We start from the raw sequence: 25,192 nt of genomic DNA, 5'->3' as shown, positions 1-25,192 counted from the left end.
CCTGTCTCTTTTCAAAGGAGGTTTGATTAAATGTCAAGTAAGTAGATATATTTGGTTGTGGGATTGCTATTGAGAAGACCGTGCTTTACTTTTTAAGCTTTCTCTGCCTTCCTTTCATATCTAACCTCAATATAATCTGATTCAATTATTGGTGGATATGGGATTTCGTTCTATCAAGGACAATGAGTGTCTCACTATAATTATTGTTTAGGGGATGGAGGAAGAACAGAAATGGAAAGTGGTGATGGGTTAAAAGGAGCCTGAGTGACCGATTTATGCTATCTAATCCCCTCCCCTTCTCTCTCATCCCCACCGCCCTCCCTTCTAGCACCATCAGTTTTTCCTCTATATCTCTGAGACTATTTCTGTTTACTTCGCTCATTTATTCAGTTCTTTAGATTCCACATATAAACATAGGGGTGTATATCTATCTATCTATCTATCTATCTATCTATCTATCTATCTATCTATCTATCATCTATCTATCTATCATCTATCTATATTTTTAGCATCTTGGATGTCTCTGGATAGATGCCTAAGAGTGGAATTGCTGGGTCATAAGGTAGTTCCATTTCCAGTTTTTTGAGATACCTCAATACTGATTTCCATAGTGGCTGCACCAATCTGCAATCCCACCAATAGTACACTAGGGTTCCCTTTTCTCTATGGGGATATGAAAGACAGTTTGGGGAATTTAATCAATAATGTTGTAAATATTTTTTGTAGGGTGTCAGATGGGCACGTGTCTTATTAGGAAGACAACTTCACGGACCGTGTAGATGCTTGACCACTGCACTGTACACCTGAAGCTGAAGCTGAATAATATTGTATGTCAACTATAATTTAATATACATATTATATATGTACATATAAAAAAAAGAAAAAGGGAGCCTGAGCTTTGAAAGCAGATGACTTTGGGGTGTGAATCTTGGCTTCTTGATTCTTAATTTACTTATCCAATTTTGATATTCAATTTTCTCATCTCTATCGCTTGTATCCGTCATGTCACTTAAATGAAAGAACATGTATCTGAAGTTTCTAGCCTAATGTTTGATAATAGTCAATATGTACATTAATCCCCCATTTCTTTCTTTCCTAAATATAAAATTCGAAAGTCAAGTTATAATAAAAAATGCAGTTTTTTTATAAAAGTAAAGTTTCAACTGTCTTCCACTCTCTTTTACAGACTTTCACCATTTATATTTTTAAGTCATCAAGTAAGAATGGGGAAAAAAAGAGAGTAACATGATGTCTTTGCATGTGTGCTTCTAATAGGAAACAAGCTGAATCCAAGAACAGAAACCCTTGAATTGTGTGTTGAATACTAAACAAGCTTTCACACATTGGCTTCTTTGGTGCCAGGTAATTAGAATTTGTAATTTGGTCTTAATTAAATTACAGACTACCCAAAGGCCTTGATCAGTGGCTTTTTGGCGGCTTCCACTCTGTTTGCAGGAGAAAAAAAATTAAAACTTTAAAAATATACCCATTTAATTCTTCTTCATCTCCCCAATTCCATCGAACCTCAGTAGACATATACTTATATTGGGTACAATATCAACATACATCAAATGTACCCATTAAAATCAGAGCTCCTCTCAACTACCAAGCATGCTTTTTATCTTTAACTTGAGCAGCAGAGATAGTGGCTTAGCAGCACGATTTGTGTCTTTCCTGTGTACTTTTAACTGTCCAACAGCCTTTAAGTTTTGATTTTCAAAATCTTCCACTTGTAGTACACTTTTTCTTTTGACTTTTGTCGATTCTTACCCCTTTTTTGTCTTCTCTGGTTTTTGATTTTTTTTTTTAGTTGAAATGTTTCTAATCAGCATGAGAACAACCCAGCAGTTTTTCTCTCTTGTAGAGTTAAATTAATGAGATTGTTGCTGCCTTAAGATTTTCAAAGGGAATTCTTCAATTTATTGGGTAAGGTTAAAGTCAAAAACAATTATATTTCAATTGAAACTTCATGAGTCAGTTAAAAAAACAATGGACTCAGCATCAAACATCTGAATTTAAACTAATTATACAGACTATTATTTGTATGACTGTACATTTGTCAGTTTCCTCATCTATAAAATGGACATTGCAACATTTACCTGCCTACCTCACGAGATACACATAAAACTAAACTAAAAACCATGCATGTTGAAAAGGGGAAAGTCCATTTCTTTCATTTCGAATGACAGTGCAACCACTGTCCAGTGGGGGAGACAAATGGAATTCGAATCTCAAGGTACATAGTTTTTGTAATTCTTTCAGAAGGGTATTTAGAGGGATTAAGAAAAATCTCACCACTGATCAGAAAAATTAGTTAACTGTTGAATATTTGGACACCTAATGATGAACCCTGCGTTGCCAACATCTTGTCTTAACAGATATTATAAAATGGCAGTAGGAGGGTAGGGAGAAAAAACAGACTCTGAGTATGATAAGACAATGGGCAATGTCTCCTGCCCAGCCATGGCCATGTCTTTGAATCCTACTGATAATCCCTTCCACTTAAGACAGTTGAACTAAAAATACAAATAAGACCAGTGTGGTTGGCCTAATTACCACTAGAAAAACTAATACTCATTTAAAGCTTTGATGATGCATGTGTTAAAGAAACCTGCACAAGAAAGGTAAAGGAATCTGTTATTTGGTGTCATATAAATGCAAAATGTAATAATTTTTAGAGGCATTATGTTTTCTTATTGGTCAGAACTGCCTTGTAGCCAAGGTAGTTGAAATAACATCCAAATTCATAACCAAATGTCTTTTTTTATTTTTTGATTATTTTAATTCATGGAATTAATCACAGTTATTCTTCCCCACTCTCTTCTTTCCTTCTGTATATCTAATCTATCTCTTATGTAAAACTAGCTCATATTCTCACTCAGCTGTGAAGGCTTCCTGAGCAATTGTTTTAAGTTAGAGTCTTCTCTCTCTAATTCTTTAATGATGACTGTCAATAGCTCATAGTCTACTTATTTATGATACGTTCTCTTACTTACTCCTTGTTTTATGGGGAGTCTGTTTTTTCTCCCTACCCTCCTACTGCCATTTTATAATATCTGTTAAGACAAGATGTTGGCAACGCAGGGTTCATCATTAGGTGTCCAAATATTCAACAGTTAACTAATTTTTCTGATCAGTGGTGAGATTTTTCTTAATCCCTCTAAATACCCTTCTGAAAGAATTACAAAAACTATGTACCTTGAGATTCGAATTCCATTTGTCTCCCCCACTGGACAGTGGTTGCACTGTCATTCGAAATGAAAGAAATGGACTTTCCCCTTTTCAACATGCATGGTTTTTAGTTTAGTTTTATGTGTATCTCGTGAGGTAGGCAGGTAAATGTTGCAATGTCCATTTTATAGATGAGGAAACTGACAAATGTACAGTCATACAAATAATAGTCTGTATAATTAGTTTAAATTCAGATGTTTGATGCTGAGTCCATTGTTTTTTTATTTTATTTCCCTACACAGATCTTAAAGTCCTGAAATGCTCATTAAGCTGATGCTGGTTGTATGTTGGCTGGGGTGTTATTCAGATAGTTAGCCTTATTTAAATGATTATTTGTAAAATTTACTATTATTCAGATATTTGAGCCATTGGAAGACAAGAAATGACTTTTCACTGTGCATCTTACTGTTCTGGTGAATCACATGTGGTTAGGCAAGCTTGTTACTGCTTTAGAAAGTTTATCAGCATTTGGATATTTTTGAAATATTACCTATTCTGAAATTTTTTCTTTAAATAAAAGGCAGCATAATATGATGATTGAGAGGCCAATATTGGAATCAGGCTGCTGGTGTTCAAATACAATTTCTCCTTTTGGTATCTGTGTTAGCAAAGTTAAATAACTTATCTGTGCCTCAGTTCCTCATCTGTAAAATGGGGGGAATAATATCACATTCCTTATGAACTTATTATGAAGAATAAACAAATCGATACAAATAAAATACTTAGAACACTGCATAGAAAAAGACAGATGGTCAACAAATGTCAGGTACAATTACTATATATTGTATTGGGATTTGAAACAAGAGCCATTCTCATGGTTTTCAAGACCATGAAAATCACACAGTGCAAAAAATTATGACTTCAATTTATAAATGAATCCTGTGGCAACACACAAAGATGTTCTATAGCTGTAACCCCACCAAGTCTGTCTTCCAACACTGAAGTGGTGAGGGTCTCTGAATGGAGTTGATTCTGTCGCTGTCCCCTGCCAGCTGTCTTCATTTACCAGTTCTTTTATTCTTATGCAAGTTGCAAGGGTTGTCTGTACATTCTCTGCTTTAAAACAGTGTCTACCTATGTGAACTTTACTGCCCAGTCTGCAAATCTTTATAAAAGTCTTGTTTTACAACCTCTGTTTCCTGTGTTATTTTAGTGGACACATTTCACTCCATTCTCTAGAGAAGCTTTTTTATTTTAATTTTACGACGGTATTTTCCTGTCCTGCTGCATGTCTCACTCCTTCCCCTATGGCATAATTTCCTGTGCTTGAACTTTAAATAGTTCCTCTGATACAGGTGCCCTGTGTACTTTCTAAAGATGCCCAGCGTGACATTTGCTCTATGTCACTGGTTAAATAATTTTCTCATTCAACAAATACCTATTAAATAACATTATATGCCAGGACTTGTACTTTGGGTTTGGATAAGTTGATGAGCAAGAGCCCATCCCTGCCTTTTCAGTTTAGTGAAGAAGAGGACAAATATCAAATAAATAAGTAAATAAATATGTATTCAAAGGAAAAACACAGGACCATAGGAAACTGTAACGGGGAACTCTAATTTAGGTGAAATTTACTGTGGTGAAAGGAAGATATTCTAAGAAAAACATGGGTTTGGGATGCCTGAGAGGGTCAAGTTGTAATGTCAGAGAGGCAACTAATATGAGGTCAAACAACTAAGTTCGCGAACTTGTTGCAATGATGTTGGTAACCTTTTTTTTTTTGATATCAGGGAGATTATTCATTATGAATTTGCACCAACTGGACAGCACAGTCAACCAAGTTTATTATTTGGAAGGCTGTGTGAAAAAGTTAGATGAACTGAACTTTTTGCCGACAATTCATGGTTCTTACATCATGACAATGCACCAGCTCACATGGCACTATGAGGGAGTTTTTAGCCAGTAAACAAATAACTGCATTGGAACACCCTCCTGACTCACCTGATCTGGCCCCCAATGACTTCTTTCTTTACGTGAAGATAAAGGAAATAATGAAAGGAAGACTTTTTTTTTATGACATTCAGGACATCAAGGATAATATGCTGATAGCTCTGGTGGCCATTCCAGAAAAAAGAGTTTCAAAATTGCTTTGAAGTGTGGACTAGGCACTGGCATCGGTGCATAGCTTCCCAAGGGGAGGACTTTAAAGTGACTGTAGTGACATTCAGCAGTGAGGTATGCAACACTCTCTCTAGCATGAGTTCATGAACTTAATTGTCTGAACTTGTATGATTTTAAAGATATTATTTCCTACCATATAACTGAATGAGATGACTTTGAGAGAAGTGTAGAGTGACAAAAGTATCCAGAGCTTAGCCCTGAGGAATTCTAATATTAAAAGGTTGGATTGAAAGAAGGGCCAGTACAGGAGACTGAGATAGAAAACAGAGGTATGCATATCTGAGGAGTATCTTGTTCCTCAGTCATACAAGAAGCTCTCCCAAAAAGGAGTTAATTATCAACTATCTTGTATCTACTCAGAAAACTAATTTGGTGAAGTGAGAAAGGGTATGTACAGTAATTGAGAATTCACTGATGATCTCTGCAACTAGTTTTAATCGAGGAGTGGAGATGGATGACAGATGAGAGAGAATGAAAATGGAGAGTTGGGCAAGAGGAGTATAAAATAGGTTTAGGGAAGCATGGGAGAGAATGTGAGTCACCACTGACATATCTCCTCTTCTTCCTTAGATATTAAACCCCCGAATTTGACAAATCCCACGGTTACTTGCAATGTAGGTTATAGTCTCCATTGCCTTTTTCACTTAGTAACTAACATCTGGGGCTTGAGTTGTAAGAGGACGGGTAGGAAGTCTTTTTCAAAGAGTACTGCCATACACTCACTGATGTCCTTTCTTTGTCCTGTCTTCCTTCCTGTCACCTGGAATGAAGCACAATGACTGAAGCTTCAGCATCTATTTTGGCTAAGTTGATGAAGGCTACACATTACTGATGTCACTGCAGTGAATTAGAAGGCCCTGGACTATAGATTTCATTTTAAAAGACAGAAATATATTTCTATCTGGTAAACCACTCTTATTTTGGATTTTCTGTTCTATAAACCTGAATTTAACCATAACTGAGAGAATGTGCTTAGCTCTATAAAGAGGAATAAAGAAATTGTGCAATAAAATATTTAAATATGTTGAAATGCAGAGAGAAAGCACAAAGGACAAGTAAAAAGATAAAGAGGAGCGTACTTCTTGAAAATAAATATACAAATAGATGACACATACATGATGATAGTTGGATAGGTAGATAGAAAGAAAGATAGATAGATAGATAGATAGATAGATAGATAGATAGATAGATAGATAGATAGATAGATAGATAGATGATAGATAGATAACTAGACAAATAGATAGAAAGAACCTGGGATCCAGAGAATGGATGGATGGATTGTATTAAGAAGAGACAGGGAAAATTTCTTAAGGGAAATTGAGGAAAGAGATATGAGTTCAGAAACAAGCAGGTTTGTAAATTTTATGGTTGGAAAATGAAGGAGTTCTAATTTGATAGCTTCTATCCTTCTAATGAAGGTGTTCAGCTGATTGGTACAGGGCAAGAGAAATTTGATGAGAAGGAAGTATACTTGAAATTGTTACTGCGATTCCATTCTTTAGCATCTATACAGAAACAACTCTTTCAAGTGAATGAAGAGAAATGAAAAGAATACAAAATAATAATCACTGTTAACTCTTTCATTTATGAATTTCCTGTGAGATTATCTTTTTAAAAGAATTTCCACAGCTTATGAAACAGATATGTATTTAATATCAAGAAATGGATCGATTTAGAGCAAAATCTGAATTCCTGGAAGATCATTACTCTAAGAAATTATTTTCTTTCTTATAATTTCTGGTACCTGTACTTTCCAAAAAATGTTAATGGGCTAATCACTTCCTGGGACAGCAGGAATCAAAGATGACATTTGCCTACTTTTGTTTACTTCTTCACTGCTATCACATATAGATTTTATGGACAGAAACAGACAAATAAAACAAAACAATAAAAAAAAACTAGGTTATATTTTTAATGAGTGCTAAATTACCTATAGAATGATATTTCTTTGGGTAAAATCAATCAAATATAAACATGTGAAAAAAATTGGAAAACAACCTTATATTCAGATATTAGGAAAATATTGTTTAACCTCTTTATGTGATCTTTGATAATGAGAAAAATGTAATGAATATCTTGGCCACTTTTCCATTGATAATGCTATATAATGGCAAGTTGCTCATTGGCTGAGACAGTGGTTTCTGTTTTCCTTCCGTTGAATTATTTCTTAAGCTTCAAACCTATGCTTTGCATATACTGTTCCTGAATTATTCTCAGTAATGTCAGCACCCCATGTATTATAAAGAGTTTAGCTCTAGGAAGGGTCAAAGAAAATGAAATAGGTCGATCATAATATTCTCTTAAGCCCTTAATAAATACAAATTGTGAACAGGTACTTCCATTTTTAGAGTTAGGCTCAATTTATTTTTATTAGGACTTGTACCTTAGTATTTCTGACTACTGAAAATAGAAGAATATTACGTTGAGCAAGAAAAAAAAATATCCCAATAATTAGGTACTTAGAGAGAACTCTTTGGTATCTACACCATTTGAATGCCAGAATTTTAGAAGGCACACTAAAATAATATGAGGATTTCATATTTCAAAAAAATTTTACTCTGAAGGTTACAGTCTGGCTGTGACTCAAGTTTTGCAGGGTAGCACTAGAGTGGTCCTCGTCTTTTCAGGTCCTGAAATGAATTATACCAGTTTAATCCAGGGTTTTAAGCTGTGGATAATCAGGTTAGCCAAGTCAATCCAGTAAAAGACTTTTTAATAATTCATCAAATAGTATTTTATAAAACATATAGATTTCCCTAAAATAGTTACCACCACACAAGGGCAAATATTGGCAAACATAATTTGTCTTTTGTAGCAAAATTCTAGTTTTCTGAAATAATTCATTTTCTTTTCAAAAGTGAGTAGTTATGTCTTTACAGTACTGGCAAGCCATTGGACCAATGCCTTATGGTAATGTCTCTATATCAACCGTGACACTATCCTCGTGACCTATTAGACTTGATATCTCAGCTAGCTTTTCAATCTATTCATATACATTGAGTTATTTTTATTAGTTTGTTTTGTTTTGTTTTTTAAATACCAAACACTGCCTTAAGTCCTGGTGACTGTGCAAAATTGAACAGCAATACTACAGAAAATGACAGATGCCTCATTAACAATAATTGCTTCAGAATTTCAAAGAAAGAATTGATTTTCTTGTATAGAAATAGTCGGGGAGTCTCTTTATTAACTTATTTAACAACCAATAGTGAGGACCTATTATACCCCAAGCACTGTACTAAATCTTGAGGTAGCAAAACAGTATAAAATCGGCAATTGGGAAGAATTTTCAGGTACTTTTTATTGCAGAGACCTTCCAGATCAATAGACCTGGGGCACAGTGGCCTGACCCTTTGTTAGAATTCAATATTGGTTGAATAAATTAATGCATATCATGTTGAAACTTATCCCAAAGCCAAGATTTTCTTTTAAACCTGACCTCTGTAAAGTAATTAGGCAGTGCCTGGAATTTAATAGGAATTCATATTTGTGTCCTTTTTCTATAATACAACAGAAATAGTCCATATGTATTTAATATGTGAACTTAGGTAAAGATAAGGAAGTGAAGGACTTAAAATATATTTTAGAAATATAAAATACGATGTAAGTACCCAGTGATAGTGTAATTTCAGTGCTATATTATTCTTGAGACATTTTATGTGGTACCCAGACCTCCAGCCTTTGTGTTTTCTTTCCCCCAACAACCACTGGCACTTCAGTTAGAGAAAATTACTTAAATCCTTCTGTACACCTGTTCTTGCTCCTACTAAACTCTTTTCCATTTTATTACCTCTGCTTGGAGGTTATGTGAAATGGTAAAAATTATTACTGGAGACAATGGCATCTATTCCATTAAACAAAAAATAAATGTATAAAGAGATATAGATAACAGAATTATTGGGAAAGGTGAAGAAGCAGATTCAAGGCGGATCTTTCACAAACTTTCTTCAGATCACACCAGAGATCTGGCCATCCAGGGATCTATTGCTTCTGTTCCCTAAGGACATTGCAGAATGGGAAGCTGATGCCATAGCTGCTGGATCCAAGGGAACATTGCCTCAGATCTGATCTGGGCCAGCACCAGGGAGGTTCAAATTCTACTTCTCTTCCCAGGCAATTCACTGGTAAATTGGCACCTAGAGCATCTGATAGGCAAAACCTAAATCTCATCCAAATCCTGAGCTCCAACAGAGTCTGAGAATTATAGTTCTAAGCTTCCTAGACATGGCAGCTGTGAAAACATGTGGAATGGGTGTTGGGAACCAATTTAAAATATCTGTTATAACCTCCTATTTCAGTCCTTGCTTCTTCAAATCACTCCTTGTTATCTACCCAGATTCACTCATTTTTGTTTATTCATTAATTGTCCGTTCATTCATTGAACCACTGTTTACTGGGCACATAATATATTTCTGGCTACACTGAGGAACTTTTCAGTACAATATAGTTTTTTTTCCTCAGTTACCATTTATACTATAAATGTTTCTATCAGATATTTTATAACACAATATTGTACGTGTGCTTAATTATTTATCTCCCATTACACTGTGGAATTCGCTGGAGTTCATCAGGAAAAAAGAAGTAATTCATTATTCCAAATTGAAAATAGAAATACAGATGAGATCAGGTGCCTTCAGGGTGGGTATTATGCTAAGCAAAATAAGTCAGGCAGACAAAGTTGAGAACCATGTGATTTCACTGATATGTGGAATATAAAACTGAAAACAACAAAGGGGCAAAACAAATGGAGAAACAAAAACTCATAGACACAGACAATAGTTTAGTGGTTAGCAGAGGATAAGGGAGGTAAAGAGCGTAAAAGGGATCAAATATATGGTGATGGAAGGAGAACTGATTCTGGGTGGTGAAAACACAATGTGATATATAAACGTATTACAGAATTTTACACCTGAAACCTATGTCACTTTACTAACAATTGTTACCCCAATAAATTTAAATATTAAAAAAATAAAATAGAAATACAATGCATTAGAAACTTACACAACTCTGAAAGGGCCAGGGCAGCAAAGGCCATAGAAGATGCTTGTAGAGTCATAAAAATGGGAACTGCCAGGTACTCAGTGAAGACTCTGGCTATGATCTCAGCTGCCAGCAGCACAGAATCGGGGAACTGACAGTTGCTTGTAGAGAAGCCTGTGTAAAGCTCAGGAATCCCAGGCAAGTTGCCTCCATATTTCTCAGCTCCTTACAGCTTACAGTTCTGGGTCACGGGTTCACAAGGGCTTGCCTGAGAACCCCGACAAGATTCACATCTTCCCTCAACTGGCACCGGAGAGTAAGGAACTCTGTTCTCTTCCATCTTCCAAATCTACTCAAGCACCATTTACTATTAGCATAATCACACTAATACTGGAAAGGAGTACTGGCAAATAAATTGCAGACTTTCCCCTTAGGATGAATAGATGAATGTAAGGAAAAACAGATACTTTTATTTTTACTTTTTATCTTTATTAAATTTATTGTGGTGATATTCATTAGTAAAATAATATAGTTTTCAAGTGTACATTTCTATAATACATCATCTATATATTGCATTGTGTATTCTCCACCCAGAGTCAGTTCTCATTCCATCGCCACATATTGGCCCCCATTTTCCCTCTTCTACCTCCCCCCTTACCCTCTGGTTACCACTAAGCTGTTGTCTGTGTCTGTGAGTTTTTGTTTGTTTGTCTTGTTTGTTTGCTGCTTTTAGTATTATATACCATATATGACTGCAGTCATATTGTTCTCGACTTTTTCTGTCTGACTTATTTCTCATAGTATAATAATCTCAAAATCTAACTATGTTGTCACAAATGGCACTATTTCATCTTTTATTATGGCTGAGTAATATTCCATTGTGTATATGTACCACAGTTTCTTTATCTAATCATCTATCGAAGGACACTTCAATTGTTTCCATATCTTGACAACCATAAATAATGCTACAATGAACAATGGAGCACATATATCTTTATGGAAAAATGTTTTCAGATTTTTGGGGTAGATATCCAAAAGAGGGAATACTGGGTTATGTGGTAATTCTATTCTTAATTTTTGAGCAACCTCCATACTGTTTTCCATAGTGGCTGTACCAATTTACATTCCCACCAGCAGTGTATGAGGGTTCTTTTGCTCCACATCCTCTCCAACATTTTGTATTACTTGTCTTATTGATAATCATTGTAACAAGTATGAGACAGTATTTCATTGTGGTTTTGATTTGCATTTCCCTAATAGCTAGTGAAGTTGAACATTTTTTTATATATCTGTTGGCCATTTGTATGTCGTTTGGGAGAACTGTCTGTTCAGGTCCTCTGTCCATTTTTGAATAAGATTGTTTTTACTGTTGTTGTTCTTGAGCACATATCATTTAGAGTTGGTAACAAATTATATAGCATAGTTTACCCGTTTGTTAACCCAAATATCCCCTTCTAACATATTAAACTTGCAAAGCAACAACAACAATATCAATCTTCCTCCTAATATGATGCAACTATCTTTAATCCTCTGAAAAAGTGTTCTTTTTTTTCCCCCAAAAGACTCCATTTTTGGAGATGGTCACTCATTTCCTAACTCACAGTCTTCCTTAATGACTTGCAATGATTTATTAAAGTTGAAAATATAATTATAATTAAGATCTAAGTTCTAATTATAAATTTAAACACAATGAACAAAATCTGCTTGAAAGGAGAGACCACTGATTAATATATATATAAATCAGTATATATTAATTTATATATATATTTATATATATATATATAAATTTATATATATATATAAATAACCAAACAACAAAAATAATATGCTTGTTTTTGTTTTCCTCATTTCTGCAACTCATCCTTAGGTTGTAGTTACTGTTTATTACTTCCTTCTTCACTATCCGTTTCTGTCCACATTTTATAAGCCAAAACCTCAACTGGTTGTGGTTATTTACCCGATTAATTGATACAAAACTTCTGGAAAATTCTGTGTCATTACTGATTTTGCTAATATCTAGTTACTATAATTTTCTATTAACAATTACTACTTTTAATCATAGTACTATATGTCATCCTAGAAATTTTCCTTAAATCCAGACTTCTTTGTCCCTCTATCAGGATCAGTCCCCCTCAAAAGCTCGAGGACCCTAAAGTGGTCAGGTGGCAGACTTAAGTTCCAAGTCACTGGAAGCATTATTTTTCTTCTTGTGGAAGTACTCAACCTTTGTGCAATAAGACTTCTAACATAGTAGGATCCAAATTGACAGGGACAGGTAGCAGATTCTTTTGGTTTCTGGGTCTCTGCATTCTGGTAATAGACCACCTAAAAATCCCAGGATATTTTTTTTCCTATGTTAGTATTCTTAATCATACTGCAGATTTTCTTTTGCCATGTAAGGTAGCATTCACAGGTTCTGGGGTTATGTGGACATATCTGGGAGCCACTGTTCAGCCCACCACAACAGGTTAGCAGTAAGTGATGGTAGAGGCCAGCCTTGGTGAGAAGAAATATATTTTGGCGCCCATGGATAATCATCTTTGCTATCAGTATAACTTTATAAGTCCATTTCACAAGCAGGGAGTGGTGGTGGGTATGACAGCAGGAAAAGAAGCTTCCATCTGTAGAACAAGTTCTCCTGGCCATCATTTACTGAACTGGATGTCTTTTGTGGGGAATTAAAACAGAGCAGAATCCTCCCACTCAGTGTCCATCATAGAAGGTCCATTCACATACATCTTGCCCAAAGCATCTTATTATTACCTGTCAATCTTTTTCTTGTCACTTCACTGATCGTCCAGACAAACATTAGTCCCTGCCATGAATCAAAGAGGAAACATATCTTTGGTTATTTCTTCTTTCAAAGAGATGGTAGAGGTAGCTGTGCTGCTTAAATTTCTCCCAGTGATTTCTCTTCTCCAATGTATGGCTGTGAAGTAGACTACTTTTGGGAGATGTCAGAATATCATCTGTATTTTCTTGTTATTTTTTTCTTCTATTCGTCAATTAATCATAAGGAACTTCCCAAGACTGCATTAGGTATGGATTGAAGGAAGTATGACAATTTTGTCCATTTAAGAACTATAAGAATCGAAGGCAATTGATACTGCAACTTACTGGCACCTCAGGATCTGGCGGAACCTTCTATCACATATATCATTTCTACTTTAGTGATGGAGTTCTGTTGCCGTATTACAATTATAGTTTGGTGGACCAAATAACTCTTCACTCATGATGAGCAGCTCAGTTTCCATACTGCTTTATATCTCATAGACAAACTCAGTTTTAACCAGTTGCTATTTATCAAAATTTTTTGCGTTATAATTACCTTCAAAAACAGGAGTGTGCCCTATATTCCCTATTGTGTCTTGATAGAAAGTTTTGTATCTTCTGGAGATACTTGACCGTCAGGTGAATCAGTTGGATTATAAAATCTAAATGCAACTCATGTATACTGATCTTGATCTGTCTTCTCCTGCTTCTTATAGTGCAACTGGTTGTTTAGCACACCAAAATGTATTATATTTTACCACCAAACATACTCCAAGAACATCAGGCATTGTGCCTTTTGCTTAGAAATAGAGTTCATAAAGTACAACATTCTGGTCCTCATTTTGAAGAATATATCTTAACATGCCTCATATCATCACATACCTAGAAACTTCACAAAATGGCAAGACCCTTAATTTGTTTTAGCCCATATCCTAGCTCAGGTGCACATGTCCTATAGTAACCATCGAAGGTGTTTACTTTTACCTTAAGATTCAGAGAAAAACACAGAGGAGCGAAGATATGACACCAAGCTCTCAATCTGTGGTTCCACAATCTCCTCAGGGATAGAGATATTCTTTTAAATCTGTGTTCTCAGCCTTTAAATACACATATGAATGAATGAATGAATGAATGAAGGAAGGAAGGAAGGAAGGAAGGAATGAAGGAATGAAGGAATGAATGAATCATTGACTAAGTCAATTTATTCATAGTGAGAGTTAACCTTTAAGTATTCTTGGAAAGAAACTATGGCTCGCTTTTCTAGATGGTCTTCATAGGAACTGATCTACAACTTCTGAGTCAGTGAATTTATCCCAGTGTCTACCAGTGTCATAATTAAATGACTCAAATCCATGACAGCTCAGGACCTCTGAATAAAACCAATATGATTTTACTGTCACTTTGACATTTTTTCAATGTCTGTGAATCCAAGGCACCCGGGTCAGCAGTTGAGTTGCAGATTCATTCACTTACATGAAGGGAATTCACATTCAATTAAGTTGAAGAACCACTGAACCCGATTTGATTATTGTTACCTTATGATGTTTTGTCTGGTTGAAATGGACTTTAACCAAGGATTTTAGGTTGAAGTCAGTTGGATTAAAGAAGGATATTTCCTCTGAGATGGCTTATTTGTTTATTCATTCATTTATTCGTTCATTCATTCAATAAGTATTTGTTGAGAATCTGCTGTATGTTAGATATTGTTATAAGCAGCTGTGAAGATGAATGAGCTTCCTTCTGTCAGAAAGCTTATATTCCAGGAAGAAGCAGTAACACATCAATAAATGAATAATTAAAAATGCTAAAAATAACATACCAGATAGCTATACTTTCCCTGAAGAGATTTAAATTTAGATGATGAAATTGGGAGCAGCCTAATATTGGCTATTCAGATGAATTTCTATAGGACATTAATATTTTACAAGGAATCTGAATGAAATAAAGAAAAACATATGTAAAGGTGAGGGGACAGTGTATTCAGACAGAGGGATATGCTAGCACAGGGGTCAGCAAACTTTTTCTATAAGGGACCAAATATTTTAGACTTTATGGACCAGATAGCTTCTGTCATGACAACTCAATACTGCTGTTGTAGCACAAAATTAGCCACATCAAAAATATGAAAACTAAAGGATGTCACTTTGTTCCAATCAAAATTTATTTACAAACTCAGGTGGTAGGTTGAATTTGGCTCTCAGACTGTAGTTTGCCCACCCCTGAGCTAGCACAAGGTCCCCAAAGTGTAGATAAACTGGACATGTTATAAAAGCCCAAAGAACAGCATGAGGGCACCCTTATAGGTTAGATGAAGAGTGTTATGAAGTATAGTGGGAGTTGTAGCAGTGGTCGAGTCATATGGAAAATAAAATCAAAATAAAGAGATTGGGTCATATTTTAAGATTATAATAAATTGTGAATTTGGCTTCAAAATCTTTCTGTACATGTTTCCATAACTCATTTTGTATATTCAGTGTGCCCTTCCAATCTGATTTTGAACTTGAACAGCTCTTATACACTGGAGCTAGTTCTCTTTTCTGCTTTCAGGAAGGGTTTTTCTTTATAAAAGATTAAGTTCACTCTGGCGGCCTAATAAAGAATAGGTTATAAAGTGACAAGAAAGAAAACAGTGATGTGTTAAGTTTATTTAAGTAGCATAAAAAGATGATGGTGATGTAGACTTGGCTGATGTTAGAGGGATTATGAAGATTTGGAATAAGTTTTAGAGGGTAGATTCAACAGAACATTATAAAAGATTGAGAATGGGGAGTGAAAATATAAGAGAAATCTTGGGTCACTTATCAATATGTGGTAGAATGGTGGTGGTGTTGGACTGTGAGGTGGGGAAAGTCTGACGATCAGTCATCTTTGAAATCAATGACCATCAAAAGAGATAGGTCAGAATGAAAACAAGGGGACACACATATGCAAAGAGTGTAGGGAAAAGAGACAGAAACAAGAAAAGAGATGGAGGAGGCAGGCCAGAAGCGTCAAAGGAAAATCACAACAGTGTGCTCACCTAGAAGGATGGGAGGAGAAAGCTTCAAGTAGGGCAGTGTCAACTGACAAAGAAACCTTAGAGCACCCTATAGTTTTATGATCTAGCTTCAATGGAGAGATGGGCTGGTGTGCTAGATAGTTGTGCTGGAGTTGGCTTGGAAGAACTAATTGTTAATTTTCCAAGAATTTCATAAACTATTATTAAAATGTAAAAATTAATTTAAAAAATACTTTTTAAATTAAAAAAATAATTAATTAATTTTGTAAGCTACAATGAAATACATCTGATTAAAAATAAATATAATAAATATTCAAAACTGAAAAATAAAAGAGATCTGTTTTGGCCTAATTGATTTTAGTGATCAATGTGATACCTGGAACTAAAAGAGATTTTTAGTTTCATGGATAATTTAAACTTTCTGCTTAAAGCACTCATGCCTATATCCTGTAGGTCTTTACTTGAAGTTGCCAAATTTAGTCTAATACCTAGAATTGCCAAGAAAATACTATTAAGATATAATCAATGGAACAGTAAAGACAGATCAGATGCAGAGGTAGAAAAATGAGAGAACCTTTCAAAATAAACCTGAACTTTCTGCTCGTTGTAAATCAGGTTTCACTCTTATTTTTGGTCATATTTGTCTACCTCAAAACCCCTTGTATATCTTAACTGAGATCGTGTTTGGGAAATGAAAAATGTTCTCTCCTTTGAAAAGTTCTATAGTGGGAAAAGCATTGCTTTTAGAGTTGAGCAAGACAGGGCTTAAATCCTGGCTCCACCATTAAACAACTCTGCGACAGTTCCAGGATTTTTTTTTTTTTCATAGCACTTAAACATTAGTTTAAGCTATTTAATCTATTTAATGTTACTGTCTTTATTCCGTACTAGAACATAAGCTTCGTGAGACCTGAGGCATTTATCCTTTTTATCAAAACCAATCCTATAACAAAACTTGGCACAAAGCAGACCCTCAGTAATTGTTAGAGTGCAAGGGAATTGATTAATTAGCCCCATCTTCAAAACAATACTTGGCATCATAAATAATAGTTAATATTATTATCATTTTTATTATGATCTTAGTTTGAGATAGGAATTCCTCAGCAGCCCTCTGCTTTAAATAAAATGCCAAGAAAAACTCTCTCAAAGATGTATGTTTCGCTTATTTCTACTGTCAAAAAGTGGCCCCAATGGAATCGTCTTCCCCTGTAACAGAACCAATAAGTCCAGCAAGCTTTGGTTTGACTGAAAGTGCAGTTTCAATCACTTCTACACTTCAGCTGCCTTACATGTTTGGGCTTTGATTTGTATTTTCCTGGCACAGAAATTTGCCCTGTATTCCTTATATAACTACAGGACAAATTTCTACTAATTAATCCATTTCTCTCCTCCTTTCTCCTTCCCTTCCTATCTTTCTGCATTCCTTTCTTCTGTCATTCTTTCCTTTCTTATTTGCTGCCCTTCTGCCTCTGTGCCTTTAGTTCACTTCCTACTAGGCACCGTTCTCAATGCTAGAGGTAGAACAGCAAACAATACAGGGGAAAAAAAAAAGTTCTGTTCTAATGTAACTTGCATTCAAGTATGGAAGACAGGCAATAAATAAATGAATGAATAAGTGAAGAATCTGTAAAAGCTCTGTGAGTGAACAGAACTCCGGCCAAGAGGGCGGGAAGTGCAAATGCCCTGAGACAGCAGTCTGCTTGGCAGATTCATGATGAACAAGGATGCCAGTTTAGTAAGTGGGAAAGCTGTGGGAAATGACATTTGAAGAGTCGCCAACAGTCAGGCCATATACAGCCCCTAGAATTTATACGGTAAAAGAATACAGAGTTTTAGCAGAATAATGGCCTAATATAATTTACATTTTGACAGGATTGCTCTGGATTTTTTGTAAATCTCAGATGGTAGAGGGTTGAAAGTAGAAGCAGAGAAACCAGATAATGATGGTTTGGAATGTAATGTAATTATAAAGAGAGTAAGCCTTTGGATACATATTCAAGGTAAGGCTAACAGAGTTTGTTTGTCATTTAGTTACGGGATGTGAGAGAGAAAGAGAAATCAAGGATGGTTCTACAGTTTGTTTTCTGAGCAACGTGGTAAATAGTAATGCTATTTATTTTGAAGTGGAAGAGTACGTTTGGATAGAAAATCAAGAGTTCAGTGTTGGCATGTTAAGTTTCAAGTGTATTATAGATTTGCAGTTCTATATGAATCTACAGTTGAGGAGATAGATGGGGATACAGCTGTAAATTTAAGAGTCATCTGCATAGAGATGCTGGTGTTAAAATCCACGGGATTGACTAACGTCACAATGTGTCTAAGTATAGTTGGAAACAAGGCCAGAATATTGATTTTGGAGTGCTCCCCAGTTGAGGAGAAAATGATACCGAGTAAAAGGGGCTGACAAGGAGCCAGTGAGACTGGAGCAAAAACAAGAGTGGTTTTCTGTCTTGGTAAGAGAATAAATGTGGAAGGTGAATACATGTGCAGAGGTTGCTCGATGGTTTCCTTTCTCACTAAGTCCTATCTAATCACACAGCCTACATGCCGCCTTCTTACCCTACAATCACGATGTTTAGTTGACCTTGTGGTAGATGCCATGTTCATTACCAAAATGAGCTGTTGACAGAGGCCCAATCATCTGGCAACTTGATCTGACATAACTTGTTGTCACACCCCACATTTGATCATTAGATATAATTTTGGACAACTGGATTTATTATCTCAGTTACCTCTTCTATAAGTTAAGAATAATATTTATTTATTTTTGTAACTAATCCTGTGTGAGTCCAATGAGATGATGCTTTTCATAGCTCTTTGAACATTGTAAAGTACTCTATTAAAGCCAACATTCTTTGCTATTATTTGTAGTAGAAGCCAATGGCAGTGAGGAAAGACAAAGAGAAGGAAATGATAAAATTTGGTTAGTTTCCTTCTTGATTTAGAATGAATCACTAAGTGTATTTAGTTTCTGTTCCTTTTCTTTAACACGAATTTTCAACTTTGCTACTCATAAGTTTAAGTCTTATAAAGTGTTTCCTGCTGAAATGCCATGCTGACTGGAATTCGGCAGCAAATAAATATTGCTGTCCTCACTAATTTGAAACAGTATGAGTTTTAAACCTCTAGCTGTGGGAGATTTATTAAGATTACAGTTTTCATCACTATCCCTTCAGTCCATCAAGATAGGTCAAACCTGTATAATTTTTTTAAAAACTAACAGCAATTTCCATTTCTTTTAGACCATGCCCTCTAAGCCATCAACATAGTTAGAAGCACAAGCTGGAAGTAAATGAAACACATATCCACATATTCTCGTAAATAGTTTAACCTGACCCCTGTTTTTGGAGAGAATAAAAATTGTTGATTATTTCAATTCATTATAACTCTATGAACACAAAGTATTTCTTGGTAATAAGGCATACTTAACTATACATCAAATTATTTGGGTGCTTTCTTTTTAAATTGCTTTTTTACATAATTTAAGTTAAAATAAAAATGTCTAACCCTGTCATTTACTCTGAAATGGTGAATGTTAGTAAGATACTATTTTGAACTATTGTAATAGTCTAAGTATCATTTCAATGAATTTCCCAATTACTATATTTATTAATTTAGAGTAACTGGCCTCTGGTAAAAGATTACACAGTCAATAACACAAATCGTCTTTCTCTAAGGTCATTAATACTCGTGCAAAGTATGTTTCAGAAATACCTTGCTAGTTTTGATAGGTAATGCATAGAAACATATTGAGAAAAATTCTAGACTATTTCAAGAAACATAATTTATGTGACAATAGCCAGCATTTGAAATGACCCTCTCTTGTTGGATATATTTAAATTAACACTTAAGTAAATGTTAGTACCTTGCCTAATAGATCACCATGATCATGAAATTTTGAGAACAAATTGGATCATTATATAACAAATCCAATTTTAAAGGCAGACTGAGTCATTTTTTCTAAGATCCTACAGTGAATACTTTTATAAGGATATATATATATATATATATATATAATTTTTTTCCCAACGCTAATGACCAATTAAATGCAGTAATGTTTGGTATGCATAGGTTTTCTATCAATATTTATTCAGTGAGTAAATACATTTATTATGTAAGTCTACATTTTCAGATTAGAATTATTTACTTTAAGTGATATATGCATATTTATGCATGGGAATGAGGGATAGATTTCAATAAAATTACGCTATGTACTTTATGAAAGGTAATACTTTATTTGTACTAATAAGACAAAAGAAACTCATTCATTTATCAAGTTTACATTTTATCCATATATTCCATCCCTCTGGAAAAAAATTAGCTTATTTTTTATTGTAATTTTTGAGATAGTTTAGGAAAGTAGAAAAGCACTGAGCCATTTTGTCACTTATAATCCTAAAGAAATCATTTAACTCTTTAATGAATTTTTTGCTGCTTTTGGGAAATGATTAAAAGGGTTCAAAATCTATGTCATCTAATGCCACCCACTCATTTCACTTTTGCTTATTTTCATGAATTCCTCTGTACATCCAAGTTATGAATGTAATAACATAGTTTTTACCTAAGTGATTGCCAAAGGCCTCTCAGACCTTTTAAACAGAAAATCTAACACTGCCTTCCCGAGCAGCTGTACACTTTCGTAAACCATTCAGGAATTCCAGGTGTTTACTTGATTACAGCTACTTCTGAGGCCAGTCAGTCACGAAGGCAGAGTTTAGACCATTTCCATAGTTTCTCACTGTCACAGAGAATCAGTGGTGAAGACGAACAGTGCCTTGTCCCATGGACCTTGTCTACCCTTTGCTGATGCCAGGTCCGGAGGGCCAGTCACCCACTGTGGGGCCACAGACGTAGAATCTGAACTTTCTCTCTCTCTCTCTCTCTCTCTCTCTCTCTCTCTCTCTCTCTGTCTGTCTTTTCCTCTCTCTTTCTCTCCCTCACCCCGCCTCCCCCCTCTCTGTCCCTCCCCTGCTCCCACTTTCCCTCTCTGTCTCTCCCTCTCTGTCTTATTCTCTCCTCATTCCCATTAGTCCTGAAGTACAACATCTTGACCTGATGGCTGGATTCAGGAGGCATCTCAGCCTCAGCTATGCCAATTGTCAGCACTACTTTTTTTCAACTTGGCCCCTTGAGCAAGTGTATTGAGCCTGGTTTAATAGCTCAGTTTTCTTCTTTATCCAACACATTTATTTCAAGATTCCCTGAGTCTTGGTTGGATCTACTCTGCTTTACTCCAAATTTTTATCCCGGAAAGCAACAGCTGGTGCCTTTGCTTTTAGAAGTTCCTGAGCTTTGGGGAAAATTGACAATCTGGAAGGTAGGGATCTCAGGCAAACTTATCAAAAGTTCCCACAGCCAAATTTCAGGACATTAACCCTGTATCTGTGTTATTACTATTAAATATTATCTGCACTAGAAGATTTATTTTTATGTATCCTTAGTCACCTCCATGCTCATGGAAGATGTGATCCTTTAAATAATCCCCTTACTAGGTATTTCATTAGAATCTTTCCCTATAGTCATCATGGAAATGAATGGCTTACATCAGAACATTGTGAATTCCAAAATATGAGATATACTAAGGTAATTTAAGCTCTCTACATATACATATCCCCAAATAGTAGGATCCACATGGAGAAATGAGTCCTTTAATCAATGGCCTGGCTCCTCTGCAAATGTGCAGATAGAATCTATGCAAGTACAGAAAATGGTGGCTTAGTAACCATTAAAGGATGACTCTCTTATGCATGTTCTTATTTTAGTGTTTTAATTCTATTATATTTTAATTTTTTAATTCAATAAAATTTATTTAACAATTCAAAGGAAGGATTTAAAATAATTATTTTCTTGGGTAGACTGAATTTGCTGATTTTTAATTCCAAAAAAGTATTAGATAATTTTTGTAAACATTAAATAAATTGGATCCAAACAAATCAGTACGCTAATAAGGCGCTTTAAAACAAACAACTGATAGTTATTTCTTTTATTTAAGTAGGAATGATACTTGAACACAAACTACAATTTTAATATATCTGAAATATGTGGCTCAAATATATAAAATATGTATGACTCAAAAATGCTTCTGAGAATAACAAAGTACAATAATAGCTATTTCCCTATTGCACGTATATGACTTTAGCTTCATACCTAAGATGTCCCTCAGTATTTTATACCTTTATCCTCTTATTCTTGTCTCCAAATCTAATTTTTCACCCATATTTTTTTATGATTATCATTTTCAAAGAAGAATATACTTATTCCTCTAGCTTTGGATGAAGGTATACCTACCAAGCCTCTTCTAATCCTTTCACTATGTGAACCCTCCTCTATTTCTACCAATTGAATGAGATATATTTCTGCCACAGACTGTGCATTTTTCAGGATGGGGCAAAAAGTATTCCAGGGGATAACCAGAGTCGTTTTATTTATTTATTTATTTATTTATTTTTGGTGGTGGTGGTGGTGGTGGTGGTGTGTGTGTGTGTGTGTGTGTGTAAATAATTCAAATGATTAGCTGTATCTCTTGAGTCTTCCTGAAAATGATCCATCTTCCTTTGTTTGCCTTCTCTTCTATCAGAAGGTTAAAATTTGGCCTTTTTCCCCAAACTTCCTTATTTTATCAGATGTCTAGTATAAAAGGTTGTGAAGTAAGAAAGATGTAGCACTGAACAAAAGGATGGAATTTGAATTCTCGTCCCTCCATTTACTAGCTCATAACCTTTGAAAGGATTTTGCCTTTAGTCTCGTCATCGTATTATGTGATTTACTACTTCTGATGTTGCTCCACTGGACATCACTTCCTCATTATTTAATGTTACCACAATCATTGTGAAAATTTATATTAAAGATCCTAGTCCATGGTTAACCTTGGATGAATGTTAGCTGAATAAAAATAGGTGTTGGTGAATAGATAGCATATAAATTAAGTTGACTGCATTTGAAAGTAAATGAGTGTGTGTATTATGATTTTTTTGATAGGTGTTTATCTTGATGAATTTTAGGTCAATTAAACTTATTGATTTATTTATCAACTATTTCCCAAGTGTCTAGTATTTATGACATTGTGCTAAGTGTCATGGCAAAGGGGACTCACACTGGAAAAGGAGCCATGAGACCTTGTTCCCTGCAATCAGGTCAGCTTTTCTTCTTTGCTCCCAGAGCTTTTGTGATTAGTCTGTTTACTTAACTATTTGAGCTTAAGGATTCTGTTTCTTTCACTGCCTTATCCCCAGTTTTGACATGTAACACCTTCTCAATAAATATTTATTAAACTAAGGAATAATTGAATAAAGCTGGAAAAGTTGAAAGGAATTACTGATTTAGGACAGATGTGAGTGGATGCTCAGGCTGAGTTGATGTGCCTCAAGATTACTTCCTTGAAATGCCTGAAATTCCTTCTCTGCCCTGATTTTGGCATCCAATTTTATCAATTACAAATTGAGCATCATCTTTAAAGTAAGGACACATGAGAGGGAATTGAAAGCTACTATTCTTCTCATGTCAATATAAACGGATGTTTTTTTATGCATTTACATCCCTAAGCTATAGGCCACAAAATTAGTTGTTATAATTTAAATAAAAATTGGTTTGTTTTTCTCCCACACCTAAGGTTAGCCTCACCAATGCAATGGGAGTCTAAGGAGGATATTAAGACTCATTTGAGATCTTTGAAGAATAGGCTTTACAGTGAGACTCAGTGGGGTACTGCATTTAATTGACTAAAGCTAATTGAAAATATTTTGTAAAATAGATTTTCCCATCCTGATTTGAGAAAATACTTACCAATAAAAGCACTGAGTTCATGAAAAACAAAAATATATTCCAGATTTTTAGTAACTGGATGGTTTGAGCAGGCTCTTTCTAATTTTTTTTTCCCTCACACAGGCATAAAGTTATATTTCCTTCAGGTGTTTGGTGCAATAAGTTTTATGAGCTATTTAGAGAAAGAAAAATCAGTGATTAATAATAACATAGTTATTGATTGCCTAAAATCTGATGTGAAAATTTACATTATTTCTTTTAGTTGTTACTAAACCCTTATGATATTGGTAACGTTATAAATATTGTATGGGGTAGGAAAGGGAATTTAACAGAGGAGAGAACTGATAAATGAAAGAGCCAGAATTTGAAACCTGGTCTCTAAGTCCACTAAGCGTTGTTTCATTACACTGCAGCTATATTTATCTATTCATCAAAGATTTAATGGATGCTGTTTTTGTGCCTGGCATAGAGTCTGGGTAGAGAAGTGGATAATGCAAACATTCTTATGCTTGTCCTGTAGAGCTTAGACTCCAATAGAAGGAGAGAAGTTACACAAATAAACAAACAAATGAGTATGTATTTACATGTTGCAATCCATTATTTGAATAAAAAAGATAAGGATGCTGAGAGCAAAAAAAAAAAAAAAGAGTACAACTAAGTTAGAAGATGAGATTGGAGTAGTCAAGAAAGTTTTCTTGGGGTGGCTTGATGATAGAGGCAAGGTTTGAGTGGGGTCTTGAAGGATGAATATGAAGTACATAAGCTTCAGAAAAGGAAAGGATTTGTACAATAAGCACAACTGTTTAAAACATCCATCCATGAGATCATATGCGTTTGGTGCTCTCCAGAGACTGGAAGGGCTTTGTGTATGCTCAGTCATTTAGCTGGCTGTGATATCAAAGCAAAAGGTTTTTAGAGATCCTGCCCAACCCCTTCTCTAGGGTGCCCTCATACCGTCAAATTAAAGCAGCTAAAGATGGCCTATCCCCACCCTGCCTCCCTTTGGTAGGCAATACTATTTCTCTATGTTAATTGGAAACTTACTCTTACAGACACCTTCAGAGTTCTCTAGTGGCATTTCTGACAGCAGTTTTCTCACAGCTTGAAAAGGGACAGATAACCTCTAATTTCATTTTCACCAAATAATTCCACTAACGACCAAGCTTTTGGAGAATGTTTATTTCATGGATTATATGCCATGAAAATCATTCTGGAAAGCACTGCATACTGTCATCCTCTGAGATCAGTCTCCAGGAATATAAAAAGCCGTTCAAAGCTGAAGCAAAAATCACATTTAATGTTTTTCAACTCAGCATTTCCCAAACTCAT

Source organism: Rhinolophus ferrumequinum, chromosome 6, assembly GCF_004115265.2.
Source record: "Rhinolophus ferrumequinum isolate MPI-CBG mRhiFer1 chromosome 6, mRhiFer1_v1.p, whole genome shotgun sequence".
NCBI classification, from domain to species: Eukaryota; Metazoa; Chordata; class Mammalia; order Chiroptera; family Rhinolophidae; genus Rhinolophus; species Rhinolophus ferrumequinum.
This window is presented reverse-complemented; position numbering follows the sequence as displayed.